Below are 22,341 nucleotides of genomic sequence, written 5' to 3' on the forward strand. Positions count from 1 at the left end.
CCCCACCCCCACCACCAGGTGGCCTACAGCCAATGGCTTATAAATAAGGGGGCGTGAAAGCCAAGCACCTCCGCCTCGCTGAGACTCATGCGTGGTGTCTTCACAGCCCAGAGTTCCCTAAAGAAGTCAGACTGAGGCTAGACTTCGGCAGAAATCACATCTCTGCTTAGCTTCCTCTCCTCCTGTGTCTTGCTTCCCTCACTTTCTTACGGGGTTTCTCTTGCACAAACAGCTCTGTGCAAGGATCCGCTGCTTGGGATCCTAAGACGGCCGGTAAATGCTTGTAAGCGTCTGTGTGCCTGTAGCGGCTAATTACATAAAATACGTTATTAAAAGTTTGGGTGCTTCAGCTCTAGGGAGAATTCAGTGAAGGAGAGGAGGGAGGGGAATGCAGGGAGGAGAGAAGGCAGGAATTGTCACTCCTCTCTGACCTGGTGTCTTTCCAAATGCCGAAGAAAATCGGAAAAGCTTAGGTTTTATTGAAGCTGGGATGTACACCTGGTATCTTTAAAACTTTGTGTCTGCTTGTTTTTCTGATGTTTTCTCTGCTTCTCTGTTAACTTGAAATATTTCATGAAAGAAAAAGCAAGAGCTGGGGGCTCTCAATGCTCACTCAGGGGCACCTGGGTGCCTCTGTCAGTTAAGCCTCCGGCTCAGTTCAGGAGCTTCCAGTTTGTGAGTTCGAGCCCCGCCTTGGGCTCTGTGCTGGCAGTGCAGAGCCTGCTTGGGATTCTCCCTTTCCCTCTCTTCTTGCACTTCCCCCACCTCTCGTGTGTGTGTGCTCCCTCCTTCTCCCTCTTTCTCTTTCTTTCTCTCAAAATCTTAAAAAAAAAAAAAAAAAAAAAAAAAAATCCTCCTTCAAACCCAGCCTACACCCTTGCCCCAGTACCCTTGCCATGGATACGTACATATGAAGAAGCAATTTGTTCCTCCTTTTTGATAGCAAAACCTTACGTAAGATAGGTTTCCCTCCTTTGACCTCCAGTCTGAGGTCCCTCACAGGAGACCTGAGTTAGATGCTCAATAATACTAAACTCCATTGGTCTTCACGGTCAGCTCGTGCTCCCAGTTGCCAGGGTGAGGTTATTGATCGATCTCCTCTAATCTTGTTTGTGCTCCCCGATCCTTGTATGAAGTGAGGAAAAATGTGTCAATACACAGGAGGGAAGGGGAAGACTGGGGGGGGGGGTGGAGAACAAAAGGCAAGTTTGAAAAACGGAAACCGGGAATCGCAATGTCTGTCAGGGAAAAGCTTGACACTATGAAGCTGGCTAACGCCTTTCAGTTTATAAGGCTGAATCACAACCCCTTTGGAGAAAGCCCCAGTGGCCAATTATCGTTTGGTTGCAGGTTCTTCTGTTTTGCTCTCGTTGCTTTTTGAAGGTGTAAAGCAATCCGGGGTGTCTGGGTGGCTCGGTTGGTTAAGCGTCCAACTTCGGCTCAGGTCACGATCTTGCAGTTTGTAAGTTCAGGCCTCACATCTGGCACTCTGACCGTGCAAAGCCCACTTTGGATCCTCTGTCTTCCTGTTTCTGCCCCTCCCCCATGCTCTCAAATTTTTTAGAACACATTAAAAAAGTGAATTATGGAAAAAGCACAAATGTCCAACTGATGCATGGATAAAGATGTGGCTTACGTATACAACGGAATACTACTCGGCAGTGAGAAAGAATGAAATCATACCAACTGTAGCAACACGGAAGGAACTGGAGGGCATTATCCCGAGTGAAGTAAGTCCGAGAAGGACTGCTACCATGTTTTCACTAAGTGGACCTTGAGAAACCTAACAGAAGACCATGGGGGAGGGGAAGAAATAATTTGAAACAGGGAGGCAAACCATAAGACTTAAATACAGAGAACAGACTGAGGCTGATTGTGGGTGGGAGAGGGGAAAACGGGTGGTGGGCACGGAGGAGGGTACTTGTTGGGATGGGCACTGGGTGTTGTACATAAGCAACGAATCGGGGGATCTACCCCCAACACCAAGAGCACACTGTATGCACGGTATGTTAGCCAAATGGACAATGAATTCTAATTAAAACTAGTGAATAAGGTAGTCAAGGAAGAATGGTCTCCCACCACCATGGTCCATTCTAGCTTCGCATACCGTAGCTCGAGTAGAGGCTTCCCATTTTTTTCTGTCAAAAACTCCCGATACTGCATGTTTTCTTCCACCACATCTTGGAGTAAGGTGAAGCATATGGGGAACTTGCAGGAGATCCAGTCCATCAGCCAGGCATCAATCTGTAGTGATTTGTGGCCATGTACATATAAAGAGACCATAGTTGTCTAACTGCATACATATGGCATCCGGGAACATAAACTCACAGCCTTTGCCTTCAAAACCACATGCTACCCAGGGAGGGAAAATCGTGGTTCGCAACATGTGGGTTGTGACCCTGAGTAGTCTGCCAACATTTGGCAGGTGGGCTAGAGATAGATCGTGTGCCTACTGCAATTTCCTTTCTTGGGGGCTCCCTGGGGTGTCCATGCGCCCGTATTCTCTAGGCCACGATCGAAACCTGACATGGAATTGAAGTAATACCGATAAAGACCCAGAACGATACACAGGAATATGCATGTCTCGTCATCGAGCGGGCACATTCTTCCATCTGTCTTTATTTTAAATACATTAGATACATGTTTATATATTGCACGGGCCTATGCAACTTTTGTAATCTCTCTCAACCCAGTGTGTGTCTAACAGCCCCTGTGGGGGAAATCTGACCATTTGCAAATATGTACAGCCAGCCAGTGAGGTGGGTTCCAACGTCAGGGAAATAATTTCAGACTGGAGTATGTATTCTGATTTAATAGAAGGGGGCGGAGGACCTACTTGAATAGCTCTTTTTTGCCCTCCCGTCCGGGAGAAATTCCCAAACCTTTTCTAACAAGTTACATTGTTCATTCTGGAAATCCAAGCAACAGCAGTCACTTGATCTTACTATTAGTAAGCCACTGTTAGATGGTTTATAATCTGGTTCTGAATGACCTTGAAATGTTGCCTCCTTGCAAATGGTCAGGTGTTCCTATAGGCTAGGACACACAGACTCACTTGTTTCAAAATATAAATCTGATACCTTGATTCTGCTGGACTCAAATACTTTAACTACACTTTGCCAATGAAAATCTCTAGTTTGTTTATGGTTTCTTTGGTATGTGATGGTATGTAACCTCGATCTTCTCCAGACTCATGATTCTGTAATAACCTGGCAAAATGGTCCATACCTATTTGCATCATCTTCCTGATATTTTAATAGCCAGCCATAAACATACTGAATCACAACTCAACCACTTGAGTTGAAGGTCTAACAGAACTAAAAGCATAATCTTAAACATGCTTACACATTGCTAAGGAAAAGCCTGAACAGAATGAATTGCAGATGACTGGTCCTATGAGACAGCTACATTTCTGTAAAACTCTAGTACAAAATAGTGTCTTCCATGCCCTTCCATGTATAGCTATCAGCGTGACCTTGGGGCATTCCAGAACAGTCCAAGCAGCCGACTATGCTCCATAACCACCTGAGCACAGGCTGGAGACTTGATCTCAATACTGCTGCCTGCAGTGTCCCTGAATGTCTATTGGGACAACTGCCCCAGCAAGGTCTTGCACACCACTCCCAACAACTAACAATGTGTGCTATCAAATATACCTCCCCCCCCAAAAAAAGAAAATATAGCTACAGAGAGCCCACTCTATGCACCATGAAGACCACCTGGCCCGTTTTCTCTTTGGAGTTCAATCTGGACTTCGCCTTACAAAACTAAAAGGCCCAATGAAGACCTCCTCAAAAACAGGTTATATTTTCTCCAAATCTCCACTTCCCGTAACACAAAGAAACGCTAGAAGCTTTGAAATGACAAATTTCTTTACTTGCACACTGTCAGCTTCCAATTCTCAAATACTAGAAGCAAAGCGTTTTTGTCACAGGACTTGAGAACAAATGAACTTTGGAACTGGTTTCCCATAATGTCCCCACAATGGGACGAGATTCTAAACCGTGTTCTCCAAGGATCAAACCTTTAGTGCTCCAAGTCCTAGCCCTCGGATTTCTTTTTCTTCTCCTTGAGGGAGCATCAGCTTCTCTGCAGCTCTTGCTCTCAGGTCCAGAGACTGGCTCTTAAGGGGGGGGGGGGGGGGTCACCGATCCATCTGATACTTGTAAACCCATGAACTTCTACCTATACCCAAAACAGGAAATGGAGCATGAATTCACAAGTTTAAAAACAAAACAAAACAGAAAACAAGGAGTCTGGAGAACAAGCAATCAGGGTAACCACTCAGTAGAAGGGGATAGACTGGTTTCCTGGAACATGGGCACTGGTGGTACCGATTTTCTCAGCTCTCTGCTATTGCCCTCAGAGGAAAGGAGGGAGAATCCCTGTTCTCCCTGATCCAGGAAGAGGTCGAGGCCTAGGAGAGAGGCAGATGGTGATGACCCCAATCGTGCGTCCAATCCAGTCTGGTCCCGATCTGTCGTGGTCCCCCAAGCCATGGATCGCTCAGAGCCTGTAGAAGAGGAGAGCCCCAGTAGAGGAAGGAGAAACGGTGGTGCTAAGATGCTTGCTCTAGATACGGGGCATCTGACGGCCATAAAGAGAGGATAAAATGTGGTCGTTGCAGCGTGTGGATTCTCCCAGAGGCCCCAAAGGCCACCAACCAGGGCCAGTCACCCCTGGGAACGTGGACTTGTGTAGAGTTATGGAAGACGATGCTTGCCAGGGCAGAGGATTGCAGGGGGTGGGGTGTGACCTAGCCACACTATTAAAGTCTCGCTCTCCTGTAATCCCCCAGTGTGCCAATCTTTGGGGTGATACATGCTACCCAAGTTTCCACTTGTCCACCACAGCTCCTCACATTCCTGTGGCCAACACAGAGCCCATGAACTTGCAGTAAGCAATGTAGCACAGCGATTGAAAATGGAGATCCTGAAGTCTGAGCCAAGGTTCAAATCCCAATTCTATCACCTAATAACTATGTGACATTGATCAAATGCCTTAGTATCTTCCCGCCTTTTTGGCGTTTATTTTTTTGAGAGAGAGTGCGAATTGGGGGAGAGGCAGAGAGCAAGGGAGACAAAGAATCAGAAGCAGGCTCCAGGTTCTGAGCTGTCAGCACAGAGCCCAATGCGGGGCTCGAACTCCTGGATGGAGAGATCATGACCTCAGCCGATGTGGGATGCCTAACCGACTGAGCCACCCTGGCGCCCCCTGCCGCCTTATCTATATCATGAAAGCATGATATTAATACCATCTCAGACTTCTGAAGGAGTAGCGAATAAGCTGATATACCTAAAGAAATAGAACCATGCATAGTGCATACTAGGCACTCAATAAGCAGTAGATTCAGGTTTTAAAATTGGAGACACTTGAAAAGGGGCCTCAAAGACTTCATTCACATGGTAGATAATGTGCCAGACCCTAGACAAAGGCTAGAGATACAGAGGACAATAATGTGACCCCACGACTTTGTCATTATTTCCTGTAGCCATTGAAGCTTAGGTTCTTAATCAGGTGCTTCTTTTTGATGCACAGCGTAAAAGTGTGTAAACTTAGATTACGTGTAATTTTTGTCTTTTTTGACTATATATTTGTCTCCCCTTCCAAGAGCAGGGACTAGGATCTAAATATCGTTGTATTGCCATTGTCCAACCCCAAATCACAGATGCTCAAAGAATGTTTGTCGAATGATCCCTAGTTACCTTTTAGTTCATTCATTCGCTTTCTAGACGTTCTCCTTAGAACTCGGCAGAGGGGACCAGTGGTGAGTGTCAAATATCTTTGCGGCAGTCAGGGTGTGCTTCCTCAAACCACATTGTTTCCCTGTGCTAAATAAATCCTTTCTCCAAAGAAAACCTGGAACCCCTGATACTTTATCCTTAGGTTGTTTTCTCCTCAAACAGGAAAATGTGGCATTCTGGTAGGCAAGCAGGTAACCTAACCTCCATTTGAAATTTGCAAGAGGATACATAGATACTATTTGAGAGGAAGAACTTATCTGAAATGTTGTCTGTTATATACACAAATTGCTGTTGGATTTCCAAAAATCCTTCTGCCGGTGTTGGCTTGGAAAGAAAGGTTCATCATGAATGTAAAGCATTCTATTTGTATTGACTAGAGGCGGTATCAAAAACTCGGAAAGAGGGGCGCCTGGGTGGCTCAGTCGGTTAAGCATCCGACTTCAGCTGAGGTCATGATCCCGCAGTCCATGAGTTCGAGCCCCGCGTCGGGCTCTGTGCTGACTGCTCAGAACCTGGAGCCTGTTTCAGATTCTGTGTCTCCCCCTCTCTCTGACCCTCCCCCGTTCATGCTCTGTCTCTGTCTCAAAAATAAACGTTAAAAAAATTTTAAAAATAAAAAAAAAACCTGAAGGAAACTTTCCTCTGTGCTTGATTTGTCACAGGGATGTCCACTTCTCTTGTCCATATTCACGGTCACGTTTGAGACCCACTGAGTGGGTTGGATCTAAACCAATCGAGTCCAAGCCTTAGGACCAGCAAATGCCGAATTGACCATCGTGCACTCAGAAACCCCTGAATAATTGAACTAAAAAAGACGCCAGCATCCTGAATAATTGAAAGGCTTCTGCTGCACGAAATCCCGTCTTCTCTGGCCTTGAAAAGTAGAATCGTTTTCACCTGCGGTGGGTGGAATTGTTTGCAGAGTGGACCGCAGCAGGAAGCTTGTCGGGGCACCGGTACCAGACTGTAGGGCGATTACGCTATCTGAAAAGTATGTGCCTGGGATTTCTTAATTACCTGCAGGACCAAACAAGTAGGCAGCAGTAATCGGGTGTGGTTACAGTTAAACGTGACCCAGATCAAGGAAGGATGGAGGGGGTGGGGACGAGCACAGTGAGCCCACAGAAGTGAGGTGTGTCTCATGCTGTCAGGCCCGACTAGACTGTGTCACAAACGTGAGCCCCAAAGGAGCCCTCCCGTCTGGGGCTCACAGAGGGAGAGACCCCCTCAGGCTACTCCTTTGGCCGACTTCCCGCCTCTGTGTAAGTCTTACGAAGAACACTTCAGAAAGTAGTCCATTCATCCTTCTATGCTTTCTTGAGCATAAGGTATAATCTTATTTCTGTAAATGTTAAATACCTTCAGTCGTGGCCACCACTTCACGAGGCATTGTGTGAAGTTTTAGCAGGATGTAGCATTCCCTGTTACAAGGAAAAATGGAGTCTCAAAAAGGTGAAGTGGCTTACCCAGGATTACTTAGCCAGCAGATGGCAGGGCTGGGGTTGGGGGGTCTTTGCGGACACCAGAGGCCATGTTCTCTGTATCACAGCGTGTGGCACCTTCCTCTTAAATCTACTCCTGAGGATTGCTAGCAGACCATTAGAAGATAATTTGGGGGATGAAAGAAAGAAGGCAGGGAAAGGGGAAAGGAATCGGGAAGGTGTTAACACCAAGGACAAGAGGCTGGAGAAATGCTGAGCACACTGTTGTACCACATGTTGGGAATAATGTTTCTCTTCTACGTTTGCATTTCGTGCTCAAGAAAGCGCGCTTACCTGGCAGTAGAAAGGAGCTGGGTTTTTAGTAACTTTTCCTAAGACTTGATCTTCGTGGTCTTAAGTGTGTGGGAATGATTCAGCTCTCTGGTTTTTGGCTTTTTTGTTTATTTTGAGAGCATGAGCAAGCACCAGTAGAGAAGAGGCAAAGGTTGGGGAGAAGAGAGAATCCCAAGCAGGCTCCACACCTTCAGCACAGAGCCGGACGTGGAGCTCGAACCCACGAACTGTGAGATCATGACATGGGCCAAACTGGAGAGTCGGACACTTAACTGACTCCACCACAAAGGTGTCCCTCAGCTCTCTGTTCTGATGACTTAGCTCTGTCTTAGTGGGCAGTGTCTTGTCCTCTAGACCAGAGTAGTCTCCTAGCTCCCATGGTGTAGAGGAATTCTGAGTTGCGAACCTCCAGTCGGATGGTTCTGGAGGACCATATCTCTGGGTTCGTTGATCAAAATGGTCCAGAAGATTTGGATGGAGGGGCATCCCTGCTCTGTGATTCAGGAGTCCTTTTGGGCTTCCCAGAAGATCCCAGGGCACCCCCCATCCCCAGCTGGAAACGGATGTGTAGGTAGTCAACGGGGCCTGAATAACAGGAGAGGCCTGGGTTCGGTTTCTGCCTATTCAGACTCCACTACATTTATGAGGCTTGACACCTGCCGAGGACTCTGAGGCTTTCATAGGTTTCATTTTACCCTCACACTTGTCTAGGAGGCAGGGGTATTTTTCACATGTTATGAGGGGGGTGGGGAAGATCTGAGAGAGGAAGCATCCCGTTGATAGTCGGGCACCCTTTACACAGTAAATCCAAATTTGATCCTCACATCCAGCAGTTTTTCCATTCTGTAGGCTGAGAAACCCATTAAGCCATCTGCACCAACATTTAAATGGCCCTTAGACGGGGAGTCTGAGTAGATAGTTCTAGCACCTATCCCCTCACCCGTCAAGTCAGAGGTGAGCAAGATAAAAGGGGGTCATGTTCTGTGAGCTCAACGGACCACGGGAATCACAAATGAAAACGAGAATAAAGCAGTCTAGAAGACTTAGGGAGCCGGCACGCCCCTAACAAGGCCACATCCGAAGGGTGTCAGTCACCCCTTCTCTCCCTCCTCGGGCAGGTCTTTGGACACCCACGTGTGTATATCTGAGCTCTGTGCACCTCCTATCCAAATGACCACCAGGAAAAAGCCAGGTCCTGGAAGTGGGCTGAGGCTAAGGTTGCCAGAAAACCTACAGGATTTCCAGTTAAACTTGAATTTCAGATAATGAATCAATTTTTAGCATTAAACATGTCCTAAATATTTCATTGGACTGACTTACACTGAAAAATTACTTCACTCTTTATCTGAAAGTCAAATTTAACTGGGCATCCTGTATTTTTATTGGATAAATCTGGCAACCAAAGTGGGAGCTCCGTGGTCAGGGAGTTCCAGGAGCCTGGGTATCCAGAGTAGAATCTAAAATGGAAGGGGGCCCAGGCTGGGGAGAGCCTCATGGACTCCCAGACTCCTTACCTTGTAGGGAGAGGCCCTCGAAAGCTCTGGGCCCAGGACATGGAAGTCCTCTTGCCCAGATCTTAGGGGCGGTCACTGGTAGCAAGAGGCTTGGATGGGGACACGTGACCGTAACAGAGCTGGAACGTTGGAACAAAGACACGGGCTCCACCGTGGGCCTTGGGCACAGTCCCTTGAACTGTGAGCCTCTGTTACCTGAAGTGTGTGTCAAATGGAGACTTGCATGGATTAGCATTTGTAAGAAACGTAGCCCTGTGCTCAACACCTAGCTCTCCATACTAGCAGCTTTCATTATTCCCTTAAAGTGATCTAGGAAAATGCTTTGGGTCTTCCACCTGTCTTTTGTCATGGAGTTGCTTAGCCTCAGCTGAGCAGGGAGAAGGGTTTCTATTGCCCACACCTGGGTGAGGAAAGGGGTCCCTCTGTTCAATAGTAGCCGCCAGTGAAGCTTAGAGGGACAGACTGGGGCTGAGCATTGCAGGAGAGGTGAGGACTTGAACTCTTCCCTCCAAGAAATCCATATCCCTTTGTCTCCCTCTCCCCATCTCCCCCTCTCCCCCTCTCCCCCTCACTGTTATTCACACCTGTCCCTGGGGCCTCACAGGAAGGTGAGGCACCGCCCTCACTAAGGAAGTAGGGAAGGAGAGGGAGCAGAGCAGCCCCCTTCCCTGCCTGAGGTGCAATGAGGTAGTTACTTGCTTAATTCACATATTTGTTCTAGGAAGGAGTCTGCATTGGATGAGCATCTGAACCCTGTGACTGTAACTTGGGGCTGCAGGGGTGCACGCAAAGGGGGACCCAAAAGCTCACCCCAAGGCAAAGCGCTGAGTGTTCCAAGAAAGGTGTAAATGAACTTGGAACTTCAGGAAAGCTAAGAATCCTCTTGATTGCAGCTTCCTTCCTAACCACCACTCAGGGTGTCTTTCTGCTTTGAAAGTCAAGAGGGAGAAGTAGAGGGGTGGAGGGGGGAAAAGATAAACCGACTTGGAGCTACACGGAGCAGCTTCCTTTTTAACTCGGGAGAGGTCATGGGAGTAGAATTAACGAAGGCATTCAGGTTCCTTTCTTTCGCAGATGACAGCAAGATGTAAAGTGATGAGGGACTGAAATAACTCTGGAGCCAGTAGAGGGCTTGGACTGTCCCATGGGCCAGGGTGGTTCTGCCCTGGGGGGCAAGTAGATGGGAAGGGGGTCCCAGGAAAAGAATCCTCAAAAGGGGGTTACCCAGAGTGCGGGAGGAAGTGTGCTGGTTCATGTGATAACACTTCCAGCAGCCCCTTCTGCATGAGGGTTTCTCATGACCAAATGTGGAGACTCTGTCCTCCACCACATCGGTGGCCCCTCTGCCATAGACAGGTAAGTCCGGGAATAGACGGAGTCTTCAAAAGTGGAGCTTTATCTCTCCCCCCCCCCCCCCCTTCAGATCCACCCTTCTGGAAGGGATTCTTCCTTCAGCTTTAAGTTACAGTAATACAGAAATGGTAGGAAATACTGTAGGTATCTAAGCCAAGAAAAACCATGTCTCCGAAATTCGCTGCTGCCTGCAGAGGTGGGCAACCATTTTGCTCACCTGGTGGTAACACTGAGGTTTTCTGGCACACTTTCATATTAGAATCCGGGAAACAACTCCTTGAGAGAAATACAAAACTTTTCAGCTTGAATGAGTTCTGCAGTCGGGTAACTAACCACCCACTACATGTAATAAGTACTATACAAATGACCCGTGGGGCGCCTGGGTGGCTCAGTTGGTTGAGCCTCCGACTTCAGCTCAGGTCACGATCTCGCGCTCAGTGAGTTCGTGCCCCGCGTCAGGCTCTGGGCTGATGGCTCGGAGCCTGGAGCCTCCTTCCAATTCTGTCTCCCTCTCTCTCTGCCCCTCCCCCATTCATGCTCTGTCTCTGTCTCAAAAATAAATGTTAAAAAAAAAAAATGACCTGTTCAGTTTTTAGTACATGTTTATTGAGGGTCCGCTAAGGAAGTGCCTCAGCCTAATGATTAAGAGCATGGCCTCAAACCTCCTCACTTGTGGCTTCATCCAGACTCCTCCACCTACTAATTGTGCGACCTTGAGAAAGTTACTCTAATCCCTTTGAGCCTAGCTCCTTCATAATGTGAATTGAGAGTGCTACTTCATTGGGTTATTGTGAGGATTAATTGAAAGAATATCTGTGCCATGATGCCTGCCACAAAGTAATTGTGTTCCCTGACCAATTTATTGAACAAAAATGATCACATTGTCTCTGTCCTCAGCGTAAGAGCCAGAGGCATGCCTGGGTGGCTCAGTCTGTTAAGCATCTGTCTTCAGCTCAGGTCATGATCTCGTGGTTTGTGGGTTTGAGCCCCACATCGGGCTCTCTGCTGACAGCTTTAAGCCAGAAGCCTTCTTCAGATTCTAGGTCTCACGGTCTCTGCCCCTCCCCCGCTCACTGTGTATGCACATGCATGTGTCTCTCTCAAAAATGAGCATTAAAAAAAATTTTAATAAAAAGCCAGAAATTGCCATCTCTTGGGAATGGGGTAGATCACGGTCTTCAGTGGATGTATTAGTCATGGTTCTCTGAACAAACAGAACCAACAGGATGGATATAGAGAGAAGGTTGACCTATGAGGGATAGGCCCATGTCATGTAATGGTGGGGCTGAGAAGTTCCACAATCGGCCGGCTGCAAGCTGGAGGTCCAGAAAAGCCGGTGATGTGTGTAGCTCCATCCCTAACCTAGAGGCCTAAGAACCAGGGGAGCTGAGAAGTCCTTGTCTGAGTCCAAGGGCTCAAGAACCCATGGAGCCAAGCTGCGAGATTCAGCCCAAGTCCCAAGAAACCCAGGATCACCAATGTCTGAAGTCAGGAGATGTCTGTCCCAGCTCGAGTGCCAAGCAAATTCATCCTTCTTCTGCCCTTTTGTTCTATTCAGGCAAATGGGATGATGCCAACCCACACTAATGCAGGTGATCTTTACTCAGTCTACCAATTCAAATGAAACAGTGTTACAGACCAAGAAATGGCTTTGCCAGCTCTCTGGGCATCCCTTCACCCAGGCAGGCTGGCACATAAAATTAATATGTGGGTACATGTTGGGGCAAGCAAGCCAAGCCTTGACAGCTCAGTAGCCTGGACTTAGCAGCCAGTAGGAACAAGAAGAACAGAGGCAAGACAGTGTTATGGCCTCTTAAAAACGTGGTCACTACATTTACTGCTGTCTTTCTCTCTTCCACCACTACTGAGTCCCCTTCAAGTCAAATCCAGTTGCTACTACTGTTGAAGTTGACCCCTTCACTCCTATAAAGTCTATTCTAAATTCTAATGACCAGCCTTGTTCACCAAACAGCTTCTGCCCTGGGCACCCTATCCACCATCCCCCATTCTATATGGTGGGACTAAAGCTCCTCGACCCAGTAGGTTCCAGCCTGATCCACAGCCAACTACCGGCCAAGCTGCAAGAGATTGGCCATTCTCTGTCCTTCCTCCCCGTAACCTGCAACCGAGCTTGGCTAAAATGCTTCTTTGCTCATTTTTCCTGTCCACAGAACAGAAGCCCACACTCTCTCCATTTTGATAAAAGGAGACTCGTATGCTACGAAGGCTCCCAAAGTCCCAAGTAATCGGGCTGAAGAAATACTACTTAGAAATGGGCAGCAAAACAGGAAAGGCATCTGACTCAATACCTTTGGTGGGTTAGTAGGTTGGTTTGATCACATCTGAGTTTGAATGATTGTTATCGATCACCCTGAAGTGAAGAAATCCAGAGCTTGGACTCCAGTAAGATAAATCTGCTCCATATGTTCAGAATTATCCTCCCAAGTCAACTAACTGCAGCTGGTCCAGAGGGAGAAGCCAGCTGTCCTGCAATAGGGCCTCGACCTCAAATGCTGTGCAGGCAGGGAAGTGGGGAGTGAGAGGGGTGTGGCATAATTCCAGTTCAGCGGGGGAAGGGCATGTTGGGTTTTCCTCTTCTCACCAGCTCTGACTCTGGGATGCAACACACCTGACAAGAGAAAGAACTCCCCCCCACCCCCCCACCCCGCCCTCCATGGCTGCAATGAAAACATCCTGATGCTAATTAAAAACAGAAGTTAGCTAAAATGGAAGTAAACATGGCTCAATGAATGGCTTTGTCATTTGCCAAAACCTTACTTCTTTGCTGCCTTCATTTAGTTAATTAGTCTTTCACTATTGATCTGCTGTCAACCAGGCAGTATACGCAAACCACATCTCTGACTCCAGACTGTTCTCTAAGCCTTGGAAAGATGGGAGGGGAGGGGGTTCTAACAAATCCACAAGCCAATTGCAAAATGAAAAGTTTCATTTCCCGTGCGTAAGATGCCAAGACCTTTCTTCAATAACCCAGCAGTGTTTTATTTCTCAGCTGGTGGAATTTCAAGTTAGCAGAAGCTTCTGTGGTTTCTTACAGACCTCCTTGGTTATAGACGAAGGGACTCCATTCCCACCCCCTATACTGTGTTTTTGCTTCTCTTCGTGCTAAGCTTGCACTTCCATTCTTCTTACTTTCTCTTCACCCAGTTCTTAAAAACTACAAATTAGCACCTTCGTTCCCTCACGGTGGACATCTGTCTTTCAAGTGAGAATGCATTGAAATCCCCATTTCATGAGCCTGTCATCAGGAGAATACATAAGCAGAATGCTGATATACTGGCTTCCTTTTTGTGATTAGATTTATGAAATCTTGGATACATGCAGTGAGGTACTACTCACTAAATGTTCTAGCATGCTAAGTAGATACTGTTCGTAGATCTGTACATGGACAAGTAATAAAAACCTTCAAATGTACTTAGGAATGATAAACGTCACCTTTGGTAAGTGAGGAGACCTTTGATCTAGGGTAATCCTGCAAGTCAGGCTGTAAACCTGCTTATATACACATTTACACTTAGACTTCTTGAGTTCTGTTCTGTATATGACCAAGGAATTCTAGAGTTTTATTACCAGCCTCGAGAATGTCTTAGAAGACTTAATTTTTTCTTTAAAAGGAAGGCAAAAAGGAAATGAGCATGGGCGGGCGGGGGAGGGTTAATGACCTCCCATCTGGGGGGGTTTCGACTGCCTTCCAGTAACTCCCCTCGTGGCCTCGTTTGGAGGCAGACTCCCCCTTGGCTCGAGGCCAGCGTGGCAATCAGGGCTCATGAGTCTTTTGGAGATTGTTTCTTAGGTTTCTTTCATTTTTCTTTCTTTGATTTAATTTTATTTTTTATTTTTTACTGGTGGATGGGAAGAAGGAACAAGGAATGGGAAGGAGGAGGACCAAGCTGGGGTTTCTGAACTCAAGCAGGATGTTCTCCTGCCCCCGAGCCTGGGCAAGTGCTCTTGCAGTGGCCAGGCAGCCCATGCAGGTGGGTTTAAGTTAATTCAGGGAGTCTGGGCAGCTTCAAACAGATTCCTTTTAAGAGGCTCCAAACCTCCGAGGAGCACCCTTGACTCTGGCAGCTCAGTCAAGGTAGTTGTGAAGAACCATGAACTCCGGCGGGGGGCAGGGGGAGAGAGAAAAAACAACCAGGTTAAAACATGTACCTTTAAACAGCTATGGGCCAGACTCCAAAATGAATCTTGATGAGCTTCCAAGGAGACAATTAAGGGAAGTGGGAACGGGTGAAGGATCAGATAAGGATTCCAGCATTGGAAACCTCAGAAAGGCAGGAGCGGTGTCGGTAAAGGGAGCTCCGAAGCCGGCAGTGGAGGGATAAAGGAGGCCAGATAGCCCTGACCCCGGGGCTGGCCAGAGGACCCGCCCAGCCCTACACTCCACCCTCCCGTGAGATGCAGGCAGGCAACCCTGCCATCCTGCCACGTTCACACTGTGCCTTTAGTGGCGACTCAGGGGACACCAACGCTGAGCGCTCTTGAAACTCTGCTTGGGTTCCGCATGAAAAATTGTCCTGCCTTCAAAGCCAAATGGAAGTTTGGTAGAAGCATGTCCTTTCCCCTTAAGTTTCAAAGGGAAATTAATATCCCTGCCATCTCTCTGTGCATTAGTATTTTCCTTTCTCAAGAGGAAAGGAAAAATTATGACAGGCATCCTATAAAAACAAAAGGTATTACCAAATAACAGTATTGTTGCTTCACAAAAGCCAGCCTCTTCTATATATTTTTTAAAACCAAGAAACGCGATTTGCTCGAAAACCCATCAAACATCACACGAGTCGCCCTCTGTAATACAAAAACAGAATCATCTATTTTTGATAGTGTCATCATGATTATTCACTCCTATTCCACTTCAAAACATGTGCTGTGTTCATGTTTGCAAGGCAAATGTCTGGAACGTTGTCCATAAACCTTGGCACAAACCCGGTGGGGTGGGGAGGTTGTAGGGAATTTTCACATAGTCCACTTTGGCCATGAGCATATTTTAATTTTATAATAGGAAGATAGAAAAAATAACTTAGGCCCTAGTAACACCACAATGGATATAGAAAGATCCCGGGGTGCCTGGTTCCCGCACCCAAGGAGCTCCTATGTAATGAGGGAAGTAAGGAAGGTGGGGAGAGGCAAAATGATCAGGTTATCAAGTCCACATGAAGGAGCAATGATTTTTTGTAGGACTACAAAGGTTTCAGGGGAAACTCCACCTAGATGATACTGGTGAAATAAGAAAGGCAAGAGGATCCCAGAGAGAGGTAACAATCTAAGAGGAGTGGAAGCGTGGTATTCTCTGGAAGCAGTCAGGAGTCCGATGTGGTCAGAGTATGGAGACTGGGAAGGGCCAGGGATGGCTGGAGACTGGCTGGGATGTGGGTCTGGAGCCACAATCCAGTTCGTCAGGGGTGCCTGGGTGGCTCAGTCAGTGAGCATCTGACTCTTGACTTTTGGCTCAGGTCATGATCTCAAGGTTCATGGGATCAACCCCCCCCCCCCCCCCCCCCCCAGTATCAGGCTCTGAGCTGAGAGCTTGGGATCTGCTTGGGATTGTCTTAACCTCTCCGTCTCTGCTCCTCCCCTGCACACATTCATTCATTTTGTCTCTCTCTCTCTCTGTCTCTTTCTCTCTGTCTCTCTCTCTCTCTCTCTCTCTCTCTCACACACACACACACACACACACACACACACACACACACACACACACACACAAAAAAACAAACACTTAAGACCAAAGCAAGTTCATCAGAGACTGGGATTGCTGTGCTAAGGAAGGTGGACCCCTAAGTACTAGAGAGGGTAATAATCAGCTGAGGAAGAACAACACCGGTCTTCATAGGCTATGTCGAATAGGAAAAAGGATCAAGATTTGGCAACAAGGAGCACTTGAACTTGGACAGTGATGGGGAAACCAAAGCAGGGAGAGATGAAGTCCCACTGGATTTGGAGAAGAGGAGGTGGTAAGCTTGACAGCCAAGTACCTGGTTAGGAACTTTGTTAAAATAGGAAATAATAAACATCTACTGTATAGTGTTCAGTGCCAGATCCACACTAACCATTTGAATTTTATTTGCACAACAACCCTGTAAGGCACTACCATACCCACTTGATGGATGAGAAAAAGGCAACAAAAGTCTCCTGGTAAATATCCTAAGATCACAGATTAGTAATCGAGGAAGCCAGAATTCAAAGGTTGTCTCATTTCCCTGGACACTCACTGCATACACAGCCCACAGAGAAGGAGGTCGTGTATTTAAGGGAAAGCAATTAGGTCACATGTGTATGTCATTTTTGAGATTGCCACAGGATACCGAGGCAGAGCTGTCCAATTAATAGCTGGAAAAACGGGTCTGGCTCTTGGAGATTCATTCAACAAATATTTCTTGAGCACTTACTATGCATGTCCCTGGTCCTGTGTCCGAGATGGAGTTACAACATCATCAAAATATTTACTGAATACCCACAATGCAAAGCGTACACCTACCAAACTTTCGTAAAGCAAACAATTTTCATCGCACAGCTTGAACGCATGCCCTTTAACTTGGAGATCCCTCTTTCTGTAAAACAAAGAATTTACCCCTTAAGTACCTGTTTTTGCAATTTTGGAATTACTCCTATTGGCGTTCCTTAAAGCAAAACACCCTATAAACGTGTAAAAAATTCAGTCAGGAAGAAAGAGTTCATTTTTAACTTGATGAACGATTCAGCACATGTGCTGGGCTCAGGAAATAATAAAATAAACCTATCTCAGTCAGTTATGTCGATAGAATTTAACAGGAAGGCTCCAGTAAGGAAGGGTTACCCATAAGGAAACAGAATACAGATCTCCCTCAGGAAGAGAGAGAACTTCAATCCTGAAGTTCAAGAACACTGGCAGGGGGGGAACAGTGCCCAAGTCTTGGCCTGTGCTGGCCCCCCAGCCTCAGTTGTATCATCCGCACCACCAGGCACGCCAGTCCCAGGCACACCTCCGACCACACGCCCCAGCAGGAGAACCCGTGGGGCTTCCAAGCATTCACATCAGTCCCATCTACACGTGCCACCCCCCAAACACAGCCTCTGCGTGCAATCTGCTCCCGCTCGGCCTTTGAAAGGGGAGGGCAGCACCAGGATCCCTGTCCACTTCCAGAGAACACACCTTCCTGGTACGGTTTTTCTGCACCAAATGACCATAACGCAGTGTGCTGCGTAATTATAAACTGAGATTCCTTTCACAGGAAAACATCTGAGACCATTTATATCTTGAACTGAAATAGCATCTTCTGCAAAGTATTTCAACTGACTTTCAGATCTATTATCCCATTAAACCTTCATAGATTTCTGTATTGAAGGTATTTTTCAGCAGTGGCCTGAAAATCCAGGCATTTCTACGGGTATACACCCTAGGTGAGAGCATTTACTGACCGATTCACCTCCTGGAGATTCGATGGATCATTTTCTTTCCGAGCAAAGCCCAGGGTGGTATCTTTCTCCCTTCGGCAGCTGCAGACATTAATCAGGAGCTCTAAGACTGTACGGTCAGTCTCGGCTCTCTTGCCTCACTCCGTACTTCAACTGTGTTCCAGTTAGGGACTTCTCAGGTGATGGTCACAAAAACCAAGAGGCTGCGTAGCATAACGGTTAAGAGCATGGGCTTGAAGCTAAACTCCCTTCCTGTGCGAACTTTCCAATCTCTGTGAGCCTTAGTTTCCTTGCCTATAAAATGGGAATAACAGTACCTCCTACCGTGAGAATCGAGTTACTACATGCAAAGTGCTCAGATAATGCAGGCACGGGGTAAGCACTCAACAGATACTACTTGATTAGACCTAAACCATTTGAAGCCATGAACACCAAAATGGATGTCAGAAACTCTGGATTCTAGACCCAGATCTCCCATCAATCAGATGCACGTTCTTGATAAACTCAACGGCTCTGAGACTCCGTTTCTGATTCCTGAGCTGGAATGGATCCTCCTAAATGGCTACTTTTGGGGGGGAAATGGCTGCAGTGTGGTGAATGCCATGGACCATTGTGGGAGTTTCCACCCGTCCACAGTTTGGACCTTTAGAGGTCAAGGACGTTTCGATCTTATCTCCGGGCCCAAATAGGTATGGAAGACAAATCCCAAAAACGAAAGACCACTTCTCTGGCTCTGCCTCCCAGAACTTCCCCTCTTATCTGGAACAAACTCCCCAGCTGCCATCCTATGTGCAACTATTTCTGGCATCTATTTTTCTGAGGCACCTACATGGCAGAGCTCCTGAAGAGCCTTTATAAACAAGAAAGGATCCTGTAAACAGTCGTTTCCTCCGGAGATCTGCCCATGTTACTTCCTGCTCCTGGTCTCTCTTCCTAGAAGCTGTTTGATGGGCAGCCACAGTCTGCCCAGGCCAGGGCGCATAGTGGACAGAGCAAAGGCTCCGATCCAACAGTCCCGTGTTCAAAGTGAAGACAACAGCGTAGTCAACCCTAGAGTCCGCCTGTCTGCCTTGGAGTTCTACAAGCTGTGTGAGCTTGGACAAGTTGATTTAACTTCTCTGAGCCTCTGTTTTCTCAGAGGGTAAATACACAAATAAGTATCTACCTTAGTTTCTTCATCTGTAAAACAGGAATCACAGTACCTCCTACTGTGGTCATGAGAATCGAGTTATTTCAGGCCAAGTGCATGTCAATACCTAGCTTCGTGTCAACACAAAGTGAGGGCTCAATACACATCAGCTATGATAAGTATCTTAGCTCTGCCATTTTATAGTCATGAACTATGAACAGGTTCCCTAAATTTCCTAAGCCTCCATTTCCCAGTCTGTAATCTGGGACAATAACCACCTTCTAGGTTTATCATAACAGTTAAATGAGCTGATCCATCTGAAGGGTTGTCACTGCTAGTAAGCACTGAGAAAATATCTGCTATTATCCTATTATTGTGATTATATCTAGTGGGAAGTGAAGAGGGGGTTGTTACAGCACCTGAGTGGACTCCCAACACGGAGCTCTCGGAATCAGGAAATAGGCCTTACATAGATCGAGGCTCGTCTATATATATCCCTGCCTACCCCCCTCAGTTCTACATTTGAACAAAAGAAAATGTGTATTACAGCATTTCCTGAGTGACTCAAACTAAAAAAAGTTACATTTATAAGTGGTTTTGGGTAAAGGCCCATTTCCAAGTTTTGCTGAATCAGGAGCACACTCCTGGAAAGATTTTGAGCCAGATCAGTATGAGAGAATAGCAATATCGATACTTGTTATGGTTCTCCCAGCCCTTCGATGCATAGTATCTTATGTAATTTTCCTAGCAAACCTATAATATAGATGGAGAAAGGATTGCTAACCCCTTTCTCCAGGTGAGAAAACCAGAAACTGGTAAAAATCTATCCTTCCCCTCTGGCTAGGAAGTGATGGAATCAGAATTAGACACAGGTAACCTGGCCCACTGCTCAAATGTCCAGTAGTTGACGTTTGGGCCACAGGTGACAACAAGCCCCCACCTGGTGCCCAGAGCAGACATGACCAATCAATAGCCGTTACATTTCTAATGCACCACAGAATCTTTCCAACATGGCCCTTTGGGAGCCATCACCACTTGATCAAATCTGTCCAGTGAGGAGAAACCTCTCTAGCACCCAGGCATGAAATCTTGAAGAATGAAAACTCCAACCCCCCGCCCCCTGCAGGGTCCAGTCTGGCCATGCAAATAGTGTACCTATGTGCATCCCATGTGAGTGTCCCAAACACACAAGTATAAGTCTTGGATAAAGGAGAAGCCAAGTCACCTTTAGCTAATGGCTTCCTATGTTGAATCAACGTTGCCATATCTTCATACTTAAAAACCTGAAATCTGGGTGTACATGTAAAATCTCCAAACTTTCCAATACCATGCAGCCTAAATAAAATGCATGTACGGGTCACTCACAACTCAGACGCCATCAGTTTGCAACTTCTGCCATAGATCAAGTCTTAGGATCCTTGCCTTTCTCTAAATTCTGAGCATTCGTTTCAGCTTTGTGCCCTGATTCCTGGAAGCACAGCTCTCACCTCGATTAATGAGATCACTAAGATGCATCTGGATGAACTGCTCAAAATATGCAAGGTGCCAGCTGGCTCCAGTGTTCGCCTGCTCCAGACAGAGGGGTCGGGGTTAGTCTCTGCTGGGCTTAGCCCACAGGGAAGGAAAAAATAGTGGAAAAGGAAAGACCCTTCTTCTTGAACATGGCCGGGAAAGCCAGAGAGAGGGGTACCACCAACCTTTGCGAAAATCTTGAAGGTGGCATTTTGTCTGAGAATTTCCTCTCTCCTTCCCTCCCTTCCCAAACCTCTTACACTCTTTGGTATTTCTCCCAATGAGGTTTCCCAGATTACCCCCCACCCTTAATTACTCTTTCAGTAGCCCTTCTAGAGGAAGGACATGGGTCCAGTAAATCCTGTTATGAGTTTCCTCCTCCCCTCTCCAATATTTTCCAGCAACTTAAATAGGTTAATGTAAACAACAAGGAGAAATTGATCAAAATGTTAGCAGAGGCTTTCTCTGATGGAAAGCTGTTAGGATTTATATTCATTAAATATTTCCAGATTTGCCAACTCTACAGTCATTAACAACCAGCATTTTTATAATAGAGAAGATGAGTTATTTTTCACAAAGAGAAAATACTAAAGGAAAAGTAAGCTACCAAGATTTAATGTAATATTACATTATTACAATTATTACAACTATAAGGTTGATCAGTTAAACCTTGGGCCACAGCAATTTTTAAAACCTTCTCAAACAAAAAAAATGTATTTTTTAAATTAAAGGTCTAGAGGTAGGATGGCTCCAGGGATGGTCCCAACTCAATGACTCTCAAAGAGTCTTACGTTCTTGCTGTCTTCCCTCTGCTACCCACAGTGTATCAGTTGTACTATAAGGCATCTTCCCACCTAATGTCAGGACGCTGCTGTGGTCCCAAGCATCCCAGCCATGTGTCACAGTGCCCAGAGGTAGAATGGGGTTATACTCTGTCTCCGGGCAGCAAGGATATCTTCCCCAGGAGCCCTCGTGGACTTCCCCACGTGCTTCACTGCCCAGGACTTTGATCAGCTGCCCATTCTTAGATCCAATCATTGGCAAAGAGAATGACCTTACCATGAATAGCTTTAGACAAATTATTTGGGATGGAACAGATATCAGGAAGCCACCCTCAAAGACTGCAAGATCTCATGTTCACTTTGTGAAAGTAGACTGCTGTGAACATTAAGATAATTTTTTTTAAAAATTTCACTTTGGAGAGTGAAAGCGCATGGGGGGGGGGAAGGGCAGAGGGAGAGAGAATCCCAAGCAGGCTCTGTACTGTCAGTGCCCCCCATTGTGGGGCAGTCCCACAACCCCGCGATCACGTCCTGAACTGAAATCGGGAGTCCAACGCTCAACCGACTCAGCCACCCAGGTGCCCCGACAATAAGATCATTTTAAAAGTCATTTTGAAGAGCACCAAGTCCACAAATAAGGCAACATTCAGTCAAAAGGGTGAGTCTAGAAAGGCCTAGTGGTTATAATTCTAATACTCATTTAGGTAGTAATTCAGTTTGCACTTTCCTACAGATTTCCCCGTTGGGGTTTCACCCCTCTCAGGATCATGCTACAACCATTATTCCATCTTCCAGAAAAGGAAGCAGTTGATCATTCTGTCTGTTGTCTAATGACTAGCAAGAGATCGAGGGGGGGGGACATGATGCCAGGCTTCTGACAGCTAGTTCACACATCTTTCTAACACACCATCTTCTCTCCCCACAAAAATGCCTAACAAGCAGAACACCCTGATTTTTTTTTTTCCCCCCAAGTACACACATATATAATCTCACTTCATTCCCGGAACATTAGGAGACATCCAGCAAAGGTGGCATTACCTTTCCCTTTACAGATAAAGATATTGAGGCCCAAGAAGGCAGATGGCAAAAACAAAAACAAAAAAACTCGGGTTTGGTTGA

The 22,341-nt window shown here is 46.5% G+C and overlaps 1 long non-coding RNA gene across 2 annotated transcripts in view; it reads right to left on the bottom strand.

Annotated features, from left to right (window-relative positions):
- Positions 1–22,341, bottom strand: part of LOC122233044 — a 62,161-nt gene that overhangs the window by 23,596 nt on the left and 16,224 nt on the right. The window contains exons 2-3 of one of the 2 annotated variants that reach the window (XR_006210480.1): positions 7,104–7,165; positions 4,132–4,185 (exon numbers count right to left, since the gene is read on the bottom strand). The exons of the other annotated variant lie outside the window; for it this stretch is intronic. This is a non-coding gene — a long non-coding RNA (uncharacterized LOC122233044). Of the gene's footprint in view, positions 1–4,131; positions 4,186–7,103; positions 7,166–22,341 lie in introns of those variants that run through there. 2 annotated transcript variants of the gene reach the window in all.

The sequence above is a fragment of the Panthera tigris genome, chromosome D4, assembly GCF_018350195.1.
Source record: "Panthera tigris isolate Pti1 chromosome D4, P.tigris_Pti1_mat1.1, whole genome shotgun sequence".
Taxonomy (NCBI): domain Eukaryota; kingdom Metazoa; phylum Chordata; class Mammalia; order Carnivora; family Felidae; genus Panthera; species Panthera tigris.